Raw genomic sequence first — 16,434 nt, 5'->3', positions numbered from 1 at the left:
ACAGAATCACAATCTTCAACACCAGCTAATAACTATTCTACACCACATCTGCTCAAAACGATCCAATTTTTCTCATACTTGTTTGCAATATCCTGCTTTTACAAAGTAGCACTACATCCATATTTTCCATTAAAAACAAACACAGAGCCTTTCAAGGAAAACTAAAATCTAAACCACATTTTCTTTCAAGGTAATCATCATATAACATGTCTAATTAAATCTTTCTATCTACAAATTATCTTCATTCAATATCAAGAGGGATCCATCAGTGAATAAAGCCTTTTGATTCATTCGTGTGCATCTCAATCCAAAGGAAGTGTGCTAAATTGAAATATGGACTTCCACCTAAGTACCTCTTACTTTCTTACACTTTTCATATTAAGTTGATTTGTGACATGAGACTAAAGGCTCTGTCCCCATCACCATCTTCAGTCAGTCAATTGCTTCCTATCCTCAGTTGGGAGTGGGTATCATGAGTTTCACTTGGTAACCCATCACCAAACACTAAATATCACACCCACACCTTGCTTCAGCTGCTACACCTGCCAGAGAGACTTTATCAAAAGCTGCTACACCTGCAGAGAGACTTTATCAAGGATTTTCTATCTAAAAGATACAGATGAGTAAAATTCTTGTATGTTTTGTCAACTATACCAGGAGCTGTTTAGAAATTAAAAACAGCATTGAGGTATTAGAGTCTAGAAAATAGGATGAAAGTTTGGGAGCATAAGGCTTGATTACTTCAATGGCAGTATTTATCAGAGAGAGGAAACAGTTGCAACTGGTAGAGTATATAATTCAGAGACAAGGATGGTAACAAAAGACTACGGTATATGATAAAGAGGTAAAAACATCAACCAGCCAAAGTTCAAGATGCACTCCTGGAAAATGCAACTTAAGCGAAAAACTATGTAGCAGAAATAATATTCCGCAGAACACATTGGGATGAAGATTGGTTTTGTTCCTTAATATGATTTTCCTTAAAACTTTCTCACAAAAACATAACATGTCAAAATCATCCAGTACCATATACCATCAAATAAACATGTTTCTGTTTCCCACACAGCAAGGTAGTACCAGAAATAAATGAATAATGACCTCATTTTCCAACATCCACTCTCTAGCAGTCAAATATCATGGACCAAGGCCAAAGACACCAACAGACCTTTCCATGGTTCAGCCAATTGACAGCATGTTGTCCCTTGCAATTCACTCTATCCCAAAGGCACTTCACACCCCCTTGCATGTTATGGCCCTAATCATTTGTTTCACTTACAACCAGAACATTCATGTTTCTCTCTACCTCTACCTACTCATCCTGGTAACATCCATAAATGGACTTCCACCTAAGTACAGGTACACCACAGATTTTCTGGCATCTTGGATCCAACAACGCCTTGCCAAATTAACCATTTTGCCGGATCAACCATGGTCAAGAAATAATAATTCATCAACACACCTCTAACCCATTAATTATACATCTCCCATGCATCTAAAGTATACCATGCACTGCTAGAAATTAAAGTCAAACAAATACTAAATGTTTGAGCACCCTAAGATGGTAAGTCTGTCCTTAGAATGTTTGAATCCTGTGGGGTCTTTTTCATCTTCTGTTGTTAGTGTTTCCTTAGGTGGGCATCGCCAGAATAAAGCAGTTTCGTCTGCATCATACACCTGCTCAGGATTGAGGTGCTTGTCAGCTACATTTTGCAAATTCGTCCTAATACTCAGCAGCTCTGTGGTTTGAAGTCGGCTCTTCTCTGCACACTTTATTCATGGAAATTCCATGACGCTTCTTGAATCTTTGAAGCCATCCTTCACTATAGTCACGCTCATGTTGTAATTTAAGTTCTTTATGGAACAACTAAGCCTGGTCCATTATCATGCTACCTGACAAGTCCCCTCCGATACTGCCGAAACCATTCCATCATCACTTGATTGTGCTCAGTACTCTTACCATCTTTCATAGTTTTTCTAATCGTCATTTGCTTCTTGGAATCACTGTCTGCAAAGAATTTCAATATCTTTTCCCTTTGCTTCTTTATATCATAAACAGTTGAACCAATACTGTAGATGTCACACAGCTTACACACTAAAACAACAAGGTCCATTTTTTTTCAACAGATCTTTATCTTGGATCAATAAGGACTGGTGTTTACATTTGACAACATGACTGACACTTATGTCTTAGAAGCCATAGCTAGGGTTAAACTTAAGCAAAATAAGCTGGGAATCTCACAGAATTGTGGTATCACCACCAACAAGTGCAGTGTAAAGAATGTAAATAAGTGTGCCCTACACAAAACACCATTTGTGGCCACCCAGTAAACTAGTTTGGTGGTCACAGTAATTTCAAGTTCCCTTACGTAATTTTGTCCACACTAAAGGAGGTGCCGAACCATCAGTTGCCGGAAATTTGGTGGTGTACCTGTACCTTTTACTTTCTTACACTTTTCACATTAAGCTGACTTATGATATGAGACTAAAGGCTCTGTCCACATCACCATCTTCAGTCAGCCAATTGCTCCCTAGCCTCAGGTGGGACTGGGAATATCATGAGTGTTTCACCTGGTAACCCATCACCCAACACTAAATATCACACCCACACCTTGCTTCAGCTGCTACACCTGCCAGAGAGACTTTATCAAGGATTTTCTATCTAAAAGATAAAGATAAGTAAAATTTTTTAAGTTTTGTCATCTATACCAGTAACTGTACAAAAATCAAAAACAGCATTGAGGTATCAGTCTAGAAAACAGGATGAAGGTTTGGGAGAGTAAGGCTTGATTACTGCAATGGCAGTATTTATCAAAGAGAGTGAACAGCTGTTACTGGCAGAGTATATAATTCAGAGACAAGGATGGCGACAAAAGATTACAGTACATGATAGAGGTAAAAATATCAACTAGCCAAAGCTCGAGATGCACTCCCGGAAAAAGAAACTCAAGCGAAATTCTGTGTAGCAGTAACAATATTCCTCAAAATACATTGGAAAAAAGATGGGTTACATTCCCTAATAAGATTTTTCATCAAAATTTTCTCACAAAACATGAATAAGATGTTAAATAATAATCCAATTGGGTTATTCCTTGCTAAAAATTTTTTTTTCAAAATTTTCTCAAAACAAGATGTCAAAAATAATCCAATACCTATACTAATGCATACTATCATATAAAACTTTTTCATACTTGTTCCCTGTTTCCCACACAGCAAGGTAGTACCAGGAATAAATGAATGATGACCTCATTTACCAACATCCACTCTCTAGCAGTCAAATATCATGGACCGAAGCCAGAGACTCTGAGACTTTTTCATGGTTTCCCATGATTGCTTCATATGCTTTGGTTCAGCCAAATGACTGCATGTTGCCCCCTGCAATTCACTCTACCAATTATGCACTTCACATCCCATTGCATGTTCAGGCCCTAATCATTTGTTTCACTTACAGTCAGAACATTCAGGTTCCTCTCTAACTCTACCTGCTCATCCAGGTTACATCCGTACATATTCAGACTACCTAAGCTAAGCCTTTGAAGAGCAGAAGTGCTCCTTACTTGGATCCTCCTTTTGCTCCATCTTTTACAAATTGAAATACAAGAAGTAGAGGGTTTCCAGCACCATACTCCTTCCCCTTTCAGTTGCCCATCCATGAAATATTGCACTTATGTATATAATATAAAAACACTTACCCAAAATGAATTTGTATCTCGCATGTTGAGGTTGTTCCAGGTTGAACAGGCATGGTAAAAGTCATGCAGATGAAAGGAAAGGATTGCCTGGATCTTCATCTAAGGACAGAATTTCAAAAACTGTCAAGAAACAGCTAAAATTTTAACAACTTTCTGCTGAATGACAATTATACTCACTAGCATGTCTCACTGACTCTAATCTTTGTTTCAGACTACACTAACATCATCAAACTGATTCAGAACAGCTAATTTTACCTCAATACTAATATTTTCCCTAGTTTCCCTCTTGCCAGGAGCCCTCAACTGGGCACTTTCCATTCACACTTATAATGAGTTTGAGATGGTAATAATGAAAAATCATAATGTTGAGAAAGTGGGCGGCATTTCACCCATACAGTAATAAAAGTTAGGCGATGATAAGGGGAGTGTTTTGCTTTGAATAGAACTTTACTGTGTCCAGAAGAGATACACTGCCAAACAAGGTAGTTCTATGTTTTGTAACAAAGTACAAGTGATCATTCTTATGTTGGATGAAGAAATCAATGATTCTTTTCTTGCGACTGTTCATATGTATGGGTGTTCATATGTCAGCCATTTGTAACTTGGGGACTCCCAATACTGCAGCGGATAACAAACTTTCAGCCATGTCAACCTAAAATGGAAGTTCTGCTTTGATAGGTAATGAACTGAAATAGGTTTAGTGCACCCAGAAATAAAGATCAGGATAATCCTAGTTATTCAGGTAAGAGAGTCTCTTGTAGGACATCTAAACCAGGACTTCAAGACAAAAGCTTTTGGAAGAAAAATCTGTGCTTTAGTGAGGCCAAGACAGACAGTACTCCGCTGTACGTTTGATTATAATGCCTTGAACATTCCCAAGGAAAAGAAATTAATTGCAGACCCAGTAATGCAGTCAGAGGTAGATTAGAAAAACGTACACCAAGCCCCCAATACAAACAGTAACAGCTCATATAATGGGCTGTTATAACATTTAAGAATTAAGGTACAAGCTAAGTTAACAATATGTAATCTTTTGGACTAGTGTAGATATAAAAAGATTTTTTTAATGTATCCTATCATTATTCTGTAATAAAATATTTCAACATACTTTAAGAAGTTCTTAGTCATCAAGCATTTCAAAAATGATGTCACAGCAAAATACTCATAACCCATCCACACGTAAAATACATTTCAGTTCCTATCACACCTGCTGGTAGTCAAACTGCCCACTGTAAACATGGTTATTTCTCCTTTTACCTGTTATTTCATGCATAATGAGAGAGTTCAATTGGGGAGGGAAGCTACATACCTCAGCTAGAGTTTAGTTTGGAGGTGACAGGCATATTTTAGAAATAAATGACATACAAGAAATTCATTTGCAAAGGAGAATAGACTATTCCAAGGTTCAAGGCCACTGAAGGTTGCTTGGCACATCATAATGGGACAGAATGCTGAGGCAGATCTTACACTTAAGATCATGCAAATGTTTCCCTACGAAAATCTATAGCTATGCAATGAATGGCAAGGATAAAGTCTGCATTACTTGTACTTTGGCAACAGTTACTGAATCATATAATTCAGGGGGCGACACACACAAACTTAGTTCAACTCTCCCCCCCCCCCCTCTCTCTCTCTCTTCCCCCCCTCTCTCTCTCTCTCTTCCCCCCTGTCTCTCTCTCTCTCTCTCTTCCCCCCCTCTCTCCCTCTCTCTCTCCCCCCCCCTCTCTCTCTCTGACAACCAAAAAAGGGGTGCAAGTTGGCTCACTATGTTCCTTTTCCTTTTCTATTTTCTCTGTTACTATTGTGAATATCCAAACAATCATTAGTACATGAGTTACGTAACAAACAAGTGAACCAAGTAGAAATAACATATACATTTACTCATTATACTTGATCAAATAACATATACATTTATTCATCATACTTGATTGCCATTTCCCACGTCAGCAAGGTAGCACCAGGAATCAGAAAGAGAACAGCCCATCCACTCACATACAAATACATAAAAATAGATGCCCATACACACACATATACATACATATACATTATTTTTGCTTTGTCGCTGTCTCCTGCGTTAGCGAGGTAGCGCAAGGAAACAGACGAAAGAATGGCCCAACCCACCCACATACACATGTATATACATACACGTCCACACACGCAAATATACATACCTATACATCTCAATGTACACTTATATATACACACACAGACATATACATATATACACATGTACATAATTCATACTGTCTGCCTTTATTTATTCCCATCGCCACCTTGCCACACATGGAATAACAACCCCCTCCCCCTCATGTGTGCAAGAGAGCGCTAGGAAAAGACAACAAAGGACCCATTCGTTCACACTCAGTCTCTAGCTCTCATGTAATAATCCACCGAAACCACAGCTCCCTTTCCACATGCAGGCCCCACAGAACTTTCCATGATTTACCCCAGACGCTTCACAATATATATACACATACACACAAATATTCAAACACTGACATATACATATATACACATGTAAATTTTCATACTTGCCTGCCTTCATCCATTCCTGGCGCTACCCTGCCCCACAGGAAACAACACCGCTACCCCCTGCTTCAGCAAGGTAGTGTCAGGAAATCAGACAAAACAGGCCACATTCATTCAAACTCAGCCTCCGGCTGTCATGTGTAATGAAGCAAAATCACAGCTCCCTCATCATACCCAGGCCCCTCAGACCTTTCCATATATATATATATATATATATATATATATATATATATATATATATATATATATATATATATATTTTTTTGCTTTGTCGCTGTCTCCCGCGTTTGCGAGGTAGCGCAAGGAAACAGACGAAAGAAATGGCCCAACCCACCCCCATACACATGTATATACATACGTCCACACACGCAAATATACATACCTACACAGCTTTCCATGGTTTACCCCAGATGCTTCACATGCCTTGATTCAATCCACTGACAGCACGTCAACCCCGGTATACCACATCGATCCAATTCACTCTATTCCTTGCCCTCCTTTCACCCTCCTGCATGTTCAGGCCCCGATCACACAAAATCTTTTTCACTCCATCTTTCCACCTCCAATTTGGTCTCCCTCTTCTCCTCGTTCCCTCCACCTCCGACACATATATCCTCTTGGTCAATCTTTCCTCACTCATTCTCTCCATGTGCCCAAACCACTTCAAAACACCCTCTTCTGCTCTCTCAACCACGCTCGTTTTATTTCCACACATCTCTCTTACCCTTACGTTACTTACTCGATCAAACCACCTCACACCACACATTGTCCTCAAACATCTCATTTCCAGCACATCCATCCTCCTGCGCACAACTCTATCCATAGCCCACGCCTCACAACCATACAACATTGTTGGAACCACTATTCCTTCAAACATACCCATTTTTGCTTTCCGAGATAATGTTCTCGACTTCCACACATTCTTCAAGGCTCCCAGAATTTTCGCCCCCTCCCCCACCCTATGATCCACTTCCGCTTCCATGGTTGTTTAATTTGTTTATGGATGGGGTTGTTAGAGAGGTGAATGCAAGAGTTTTGGAAAGAGGGGCAAGTATGAAGTCTGTTGGGGATGAGAAAGCTTGGGAAGTGAGTCAGTTGTTGTTCGCTGATGATACAGCGCTGGTGGCTGATTCATGTGAGAAACTGCAGAAGCTGGTGACTGAGTTTGGTAAAGTGTGTGAAAGAAGAAAGTTAAGAGTAAATGTGAATAAGAGCAAGGTTATTAGGTACAGTAGGGTTGAGGGTCAATTCAATTGGGAGGTGAGTTTGAATGGAGAAAAACTGGAGGAAGTGAAGTGTTTTAGATATCTGGGAGTGGATCTGGCAGCGGATGGAACCATGGAAGCGGAAGTGGATCATAGGGTGGGGGAGGGGGGTGAAAATTCTGGGAGCCTTGAAGAATGTGTGGAAGTCGAGAACATTATCTCGGAAAGCAAAAATGGGTATGTTTGAAGGAATAGTGGTTCCAACAATGTTGTATGGTTGCGAGGCATGGACTATGGATAGAGTTGTGCGCAGGAGGATGGATGTGCTGGAAATGAGATGTTTGAGGACAATGTGAGGTGTGAGGTGGTTTGATCGAGTAAGTAACGTAAGGGTAAGAGAGATGTGTGGAAATAAAAAGAGCGTGGTTGAGAGAGCAGAAGAGGGTGTTTTGAAATGGTTTGGTCACATGGAGAGAATGAGTGAGGAAAGATTGACCAAGAGGATATATGTGTCGGAGGTGGAGGGAACGAGGAGAAGAGGGAGACCAAATTGGAGGTGGAAAGATGGAGTGAAAAAGATTTTGTGTGATTGGGGCCTGAACATGCAGGAGGGTGAAAGGAGGGCAAAGAATAGAGTGAATTGGAGTGATGTGGTATACCGGGGTGGACGTGCTGTCAGTGGATTGAATCAAGGCATGTGTATGGGGGTGGGTTGGGCCATTTCTTTCGTCTGTTTCCTTGCGATACTTCCCAAACGCGGGAGACCGACAAAAAAAAAAAAAAAAAAAAAAAAAAAAATATATATATATATATATATATATATATATATATATATATATATATATATATATATGGGAACTTCAGTGAAGGGCGCAAATGGGGAGGTGATAACTAGTGGTGATGTGAGAAGGAGATGGAGTGAGTATTTTGAAGGTTTGTTGAATGTGTTTGATGATAGAGTGGCAGATATAGGGTGTTTTGGTCGAGGTGGTGTGCAAAGTGAGAGGGTTAGGGAAAATGATTTGGTAAACAGAGAAGAGGTAGTAAAAGCTTTGCGGAAGATGAAAGCCAGCAAGGCAGCAGGTTTGGATGGTATTGCAGTGGAATTTATTAAAAAACGGGGTGACTGTATTATTGACTGGTTGGTAAGGTTATTTAATGTATGTATGACTCATGGTGAGGTGCCTGAGGATTGGCGGAATGCGTGCATAGTGCCATTGTACAAAGGCAAAGGGGATAAGAGTGAGTGCTCAAATTACAGAGGTATAAGTCTGTTGAGTATTCCTGGTAAATTATATGGAAGGGTATTGATTAAGAGGGTGAAGGCATGTACAGAGCATCAGATTGGGGAAGAGCAGTGTGGTTTCAGAAGTGGTAGAGGATGTGTGGATCAGGTGTTTGCTTTGAAGAATGTATGTGAGAAATACTTAGAAAAGCAAATGGATTTGTATGTAGCATTTATGGATCTGGAGAAGGCATATGATAGAGTTGATAGAGATGCTCTGTGGAAGGTATTAAGAATATATGGTGTGGGAGGCAAGTTGTTAGAAGCAGTGAAAAGTTTTTATCGAGGATGTAAGGCATGTGTACGTGTAGGAAAGAGGAAAGTGATTGGTTCTCAGTGAATGTAGGTTTGCGGCAGGGGTGTGTGTGATGTCTCCATGGTTGTTTAATTTGTTTATGGATGGGGTTGTTAGGGAGGTGAATGCAAGAGTTTTGGAAAGAGGGGCAAGTATGAGGTCTGTTGGGGATGAGAGAGCTTGGGAAGTGAGTCAGTTGTTGTTCGCTGATGATACAGCGCTGGTGGCTGATTCATGTGAGAAACTGCAGAAGCTGGTGACTGAGTTTGGTAAAGTGTGTGAAAGAAGAAAGTTAAGAGTAAATGTGAATAAGAGCAAGGTTATTAGGTACAGTAGGGTTGAGGGTCAAGTCAATTGGGAGGTGAGTTTGAATGGAGAAAAACTGGAGGAAGTAAAGTGTTTTAGATATCTGGGAGTGGACCTGGCAGCGGATGGAACCATGGAAGCAGAAGTGGATCATAGGGTGGGGGAGGGGGTGAAAATCCTGGGAGCCTTGAAGAATGTGTAGAAGTCGAGAACATTATCTCGGAAAGCAAAAATGGGTATGTTTGAAGGAATAGTGGTTCCAACAATGTTGTATGGTTGCGAGGTGTGGGCTATGGATAGAGTTGTGCGCAGGAGGATGGATGTGCTGGAAATGAGATGTTTGAGGACAATGTGTGGTGTGAGGTGGTTGGATCGAGTAAGTAACGTAAGGGTAAGAGAGATGTGTGGAAATAAAAAGAGCGTGGTTGAGAGAGTAGAAGAGGGTGTTTTGAAATGGTTTGGGCACATGGAGAGAATGAGTGAGGAAAGATTGACCAAGAGGATATATGTGTCGGAGGTTGAGGGAACGAGGAGAAGTGGGAGACCAAATTGGAGGTGGAAAGATGGAGTGAAAAAGATTTTGTGTGATCGGGGCCTGAACATGCAGGAGGGTGAAAGGAGGGCAAGGAATAGAGTGAATTGGAGCGATGTGGTATACCGGGGTTGACGTGCTGTCAGTGGATTGAATCAAGGCATGTGAAGCGTCTGGGGTAAACCATGGAAAGCTGTGTAGGTATGTATATTTGCGTGTGTGGACGTATGTATATACATGTGTATGGGGGTGGGTTGGGCCATTTCTTTCATCTGTTTCCTTGCGCTACCTCGCAAACGCGGGAGACAGCGGAAAAAAAAAAAAAAAAAATCCCTTGCACCTTCTTCTTGACCTCCTGCCACTTTCTTTTATACATCTCCCAGTCATTTGCAATCCTTCCTTGTAAGTAGTCCAAACACCTCTCTTTTCTCTTTCTCCTTGTAAGTATTAACCAAACACCTCTCTTTTCTCTTTCTCTAACAACTCTCCTTCATCCCACTACTCCCTGCCCCTTTCTACCCTGCCCATCTCCCACCTTTCTCATCCAACATGCATCTTTTACACATGCCATCACTGCTTCCCTAAATTCATTTCATTCCTCCCCCACTCCCCTTACACCATTTGCTCTCACATTTTGTCATTCTGCATGCAACTTCTCCAAGTACTTCCTCACATAAGTCTATTTCATGTGTGGCACGGTGGCAAAAGGATGAAGGCAATAAGTACGAATATGTACATGTGTATATATGTGTATGTCTGTGTATGTATATGTGTGTACACATTGAAATGTATAGGTATGTATATGTGCGTGTGTGGGCGTTTATGAATATACATGTTTATGTGGATGGGTTGGGCCATTCTTTCATCTGTTTCCTTGCACTAACTCGCTAACACAGGAGACAGCAATTAAGTACAATATATATATATATATATATATATATATATATATATATATATATATATATATATATATATATATATATATGTAGCATTTATGGATCTGGAGAAGGCATATGATAGAGTTGATAGAGATGCTCTGTGGAAGGTATTAAGAATATATGGTGTGGGAGGAAAGTTGTTAGAAGCAGTGAAAAGTTTTTATCGAGGATGTAAGGCATGTGTACGTGTAGGAAGAGAGGAAAGTGATTGGTTCTCAGTGAATGTAGGTTTGCGGCAGGGGTGTGTGATGTCTCCATGGTTGTTTAATTTGTTTATGGATGGGGTTGTTAGGGAGGTAAATGCAAGAGTTTTGGAAAGAGGGGCAAGTATGAAGTCTGTTGGGGATGAGAGAGTTTGGGAAGTGAGTCAGTTGTTGTTCGCTGATGATACAGCGCTGGTGGCTGATTCATGTGAGAAACTGCAGAAGCTGGTGACTGAGTTTGGTAAAGTGTGTGGAAGAAGAAAGTTAAGAGTAAATGTGAATAAGAGCAAGGTTATTAGGTACAGTAGGGTTGAGGGTCAAGTCAATTGGGAGGTGAGTTTGAATGGAGAAAAACTGGAGGAAGTGAAGTGTTTTAGATATCTGGGAGTGGATCTGGCAGCGGATGGAACCATGGAAGCGGAAGTGGATCATAGGGTGGGGGAGGGGGCGAAAATTCTGGGGGCCTTGAAGAATGTGTGGAAGTCGAGAACATTATCTCGGAAAGCAAAAATGGGTATGTTTGAAGGAATAGTGGTTCCAACAATGTTGTATGGTTGCGAGGCGTGGGCTATGGATAGAGTTGTGCGCAGGAGGATGGATGTGCTGGAAATGAGATGTTTGAGGACAATGTGTGGTGTGAGGTGGTTTGATCGAGTGAGTAACGTAAGGGTAAGAGAGATGTGTGGAAATAAAAAGAGCGTGGTTGAGAGAGCAGAAGAGGGTGTTTTGAAGTGGTTTGGGCACATGGAGAGAATGAGTGAGGAAAGATTGACCAAGAGGATATATGTGTCGGAGGTGGAGGGAACGAGAAGAGGGAGACCAAATTGGAGGTGGAAAGATGGAGTGAAAAAGATTTTGTGTGATCGGGGCCTGAACATGCAGGAGGGTGAAAGGAGGGCAAGGAATAGAGTGAATTGGAGCGATGTGGTATACCGGGGTTGACGTGCTGTCAGTGGATTGAATCAAGGCATGTGAAGCGTCTGGGGTAAACCATGGAAAGCTGTGTAGGTATGTATATTTGCGTGTGTGGACGTATGTATATACATGTGTATGGGGAGGGGGTTGGGCCATTTCTTTCGTCTGTTTCCCTGCGCTACCTCGCAAACGCGGGAGACAGCGACAAAGTATAATAAAAAAAATATAATTTATATATATTTATATATATATATAAATATAAATATAATATATATATATATATATATATATATATATTTTTTGCTTTGTCGCTGTCTCCCGCGTTTGCGAGGTAGCACAAGGAAACAGACGAAAGAAATGGCCCAACCCACCCCATACACATGTATATACATACGTCCACACACACGCAAATATACATACCTACACAGCTTTCCATGGTTTACCCCAGATGCTTCACATGCCTTGATTCAATCCACTGACAGCACGTCAACCCCGGTATACCACATTGCTCCAATTCACTCTATTCCTTGCCCTCCTTTCACCCTCCTGCATGTTCAGGCCCCGATCACATAAAATCTTTTTCACTCCATCTTTCCACCTCCAATTTGGTCTCCCTCTTCTCCTCGTTCCCTCCACCTCCGACACATATATCCTCTTGGTCAATCTTTCCTCACTCATTCTCTCCATGTGACCAAACCATTTCAAAACACCCTCTTCTGCTCTCTCAACCACGCTCTTTTTATTTCCACACCTCTCTCTTACCCTTACGTTACTTACTCGATCAAACCACCTCACACCACACATTGTCCTCAAACATCTCATTTCCAACACATCCATCCTCCTGCGCACAACTCTATCCATAGTCCACGCCTCGCAACCATACAACATTGTTGGAACCACTATTCCTTCAAACATACCCATTTTTGCTTTCTGAGATAATGTTCTCAACTTCCACACATTCTTCAAGGCTCCCAGAATTTTCGCCCCCTCCCCCACCCTATGATCCACTTCCGCTTCCATGGTTCCATCTGCTGCCAGATCCACTCCCAGATATCTAAAACACTTCACTTCCTCCAGTTTTGCTCCATTCAAACTTACCTCCCAATTGACCCTCAACCCTACTGTACCTAATTACCTTGCTCTTATTCACATTTACTCTTAACTTTCTTCTTTCACACACTTTACCAAACTCAGTCACCAGCTTCTGCAGTTCCTCACATGAATCAGTCACCAGCGCTGTATCATCAGCGAACAACAACTGACTCACTTCCCAAACTCTCTCATCTACAACAGACTTCATACTTGCCCCTCTTTCCAAAACTCTTGCATTCACCTCCCTAACAACCCCATCCATAAACAAATTAAACAACCATGGAGACATCACACACCCCTGCCACAAACCTACATTCACTGAGAACCAATCACTTTCCTCTCTTCCTACACGTACACATGCCTTACATGTGTATATTTTATTTATTTATCATACTTTGTCACTGTCTCCCGAATTAGCGAGGTAGCGCAAGGAAACAGATGAAAGAATGGCCCAACACACCTACATACACATGTATATACATACTCATCCACACACGCACCTATACATACCTATACATCTCAACGTATACATATACACACACAGACATATACATATATACATATGTACATAATTCATACTGTCTGCCCTTATTCAATCCCGTTGCCACTCTGCCACAGGTGCACCAGGTAGCGCTAGGAAAAGACAAGGGTCACATTCGTTCACATTCAGTCTCAAGCTGTCATGTATAACGCACTGAAACCACAGCTCCCTTTCCACATCCAGGCCCCACAAAACTTTCCATGGTTTATCCCCAGATGCTTCACATGCCCTGGCTCAATCCATTGACAACACGTCGACCCCGATATACCACATCCTTCCAATTCACTCTATTCCTTGCCTTTCACCCTCCTGCATGTTCAGGCCCCGATCACTCAAAATCTTTTTCACTCCATCTTTACGCCTTCAATTTGGTCTCCCACTTCTCCTCGTTCCCTCCACCTCTGACACATATATCCTCTTTGTCAAATCTTTCCTCACTCATTCTCTCCATGAGACCAAACCATTTCAAAACACCCTCTTCTGCTCTCTCAACCACATTCTTTTTATTCCCGCACATCTCTCTCACCCTTTCATTACTTATTTGATCAAACCACCTCACACCACATATTGTCCTCAAACATCTCATTTCTAGCAAATCCACCCTCCTCCGCACAACTCTATCTATAGCCCACGCCTCACAACTATATAACATTGCTGGGACGACAATTCCTTCAAACATACCCATTTTTGCTTTCCAAGATAATGTTCTCGACTTCTACACATTTTTCAACGCTCCCAGAACTTTCGCCCCCTCCCCCACCTATGATTCACTTCCGCTTCCATGGTTCCATCCACTGCCAAATCCACTCGCAGATATCTAAAACACTTCACTTCCTCCAGTTTTTCTCCATTCAAACTTACCTCCCAATTGATTGTCCCTCAACCATACTGTACCTGATAACCTTGCTCTTATTCACATTTACTCTCAGCTTTCTTCTTTCACACACTTTACCAAACTCAGTCACCAGCTTCTGCAGTTTCTCACAGAAAGAGATGTAGCTAGGATGCCATCTGGTAAAAATCACCTGAGTATAAGGTGACACTTTGCCATGGGCACTAGCTTTCCTAGGCTTGTTAGCCTTCCCCAATCAACAGCTATTTATTCTATAATGCCCATTTTCTCTGTTTTTTTTTTTTTTTATAAATATCTAAATGATAATTAGATCAAGAGTTAGCTAACAATATAAAGAAAATCATAAAAATTGAAATACAGGTAGAGTGTGTTGCAATGAAAAAAATCTACTTGATGAAACGTTTCAGAATTCAAATTTCTAACCACTATGTTCACTGAATGCTGCTGTCACCAATGCTTGTCCATGACTGACAGTCTTCAAGGAGTATTGGTTAAAACAATTTGACATAGAATCAGTAAATATGGAAAATAACTTTTTTCATATCTTCATACATAATTTCTTTACTAGGCTCTTACCTAATGCATGACATGATTGTACTGGGCCCTTACATAATGCATGAATTAATAATCATTTACATATCAGCAAGATTTATAAGAAAATAGATGAAAAAGATTGAATCCTTCCATAGTTCACTATCATCTTTCATTGAAATCATATATGATGAATGATAAGGTAAATTGTATTTTTCATACAAGTTTTCACGTTTCTCATCAGCAGGTTCTTACCTGACTTAACAAATGATAATAATTCAATAATCAGAAAAATAATGCCTACCTTGAGCAGTCTTCTGGGGTCTTCACCTCAAAAGCCCAGGCTGGTCCTGGGCTGCTGGATTTGGTCATTAGTCAACCAGGCTGTTGGAAGCCTAAGGCCTTTGTACTAACTGGCCCCCACAGCCTAGCTGGTCTGGTACACTTTGTAGATATTTGTCTACAGCACTCTTTAACTTTTGTATTATGCATTCCATCCTGTTTCTGATGACAGATGGCAATGTGTTGAATTGTACTGGGCCTAGGATTTTAAGGTGTTCTCTTTTACTGTACACATCACACCTTTGGATTTCGGATTTCAGAAGCAATCATTAAAAACTTTTCCATGCCTGTCGTGCCAGCAGGATGTTATTTTCAAATGTAAGTTGGGAGACATACCTCCTGGAATTTTTCAAGGAAAAGATGATGATATAACTCTCCTATCTGTTCTGGAGAGTATAACCTCAGACTTTAGCTGCTTCCAGTAATTCAGGTTCCGTGAAAGATCTCTAAATGTCTTCTAATTCTGCAAGTTCATTTGCCTTGCAGGACAACAATTTTCAATTTGTGATAGAATTAGCAATGTGAATATCAACATTTGTGTTTCTTCTCTAGTACTGAAATCCAAAGGCTAGGTAATCAGACATTATTACTCCTGAGGTCTTTAACATTATTCACTTGGGTTATGTCTGTCCGATATTCTATGTTAGTTTACATTTCTTTATTTTTCCCATACCTGAGGAGTTGAAACTTATCTCCATTGAAAAGCATGTTGCCCAGTTAAGGACTTCATTCATCCATCTGTAGCCTTTCTTCATCTCCTAATGATGTGATTGACATACTTATTATTGTATAATCTGCAAACCATGGCTTGTGTTTGAGTCAATGTCAAATAAAAAATGAGGAACTGGATGGGTGCAAGTACAGTTCCTTGGGGGACTGAGCTTTTTATCATGCAGACACTCGAGACGGAATGGTTTACAACCAAGCGCTGTGATCTATTAAAAAGTGGTATATACATGTCCCAATTTTGCCCGTTATTCCCTTCTTTCAAATTTTGTGTGCTATGACACCATGGTCAAATCTGTCAAATGCTTTTCAGAAGTCTGTGCAAGTCATGTGGGCATTTTCTTTGTTTTCAAGAGCTTCAACAGTCCTACCATAGTGGTCAAGCATCTGAGAAAGGCAAGACCTTCCTAACCGGAAAATATGCTGTCCTGGGTTATGCAGATTGTTCACCT

The 16,434-nt window shown here is 40.7% G+C and overlaps 1 protein-coding gene across 21 annotated transcripts in view; it reads right to left on the bottom strand.

Annotated features, from left to right (window-relative positions):
* Positions 1 to 16,434, bottom strand: part of LOC139751609 (uncharacterized) — a 430,524-nt gene that overhangs the window by 299,907 nt on the left and 114,183 nt on the right. The window lies entirely within an intron of this gene.

Source organism: Panulirus ornatus, chromosome 11 (genome assembly GCF_036320965.1).
Source record: "Panulirus ornatus isolate Po-2019 chromosome 11, ASM3632096v1, whole genome shotgun sequence".
Classification (NCBI taxonomy): domain Eukaryota; kingdom Metazoa; phylum Arthropoda; class Malacostraca; order Decapoda; family Palinuridae; genus Panulirus; species Panulirus ornatus.
This window is presented reverse-complemented; position numbering and strand designations above follow the sequence as displayed.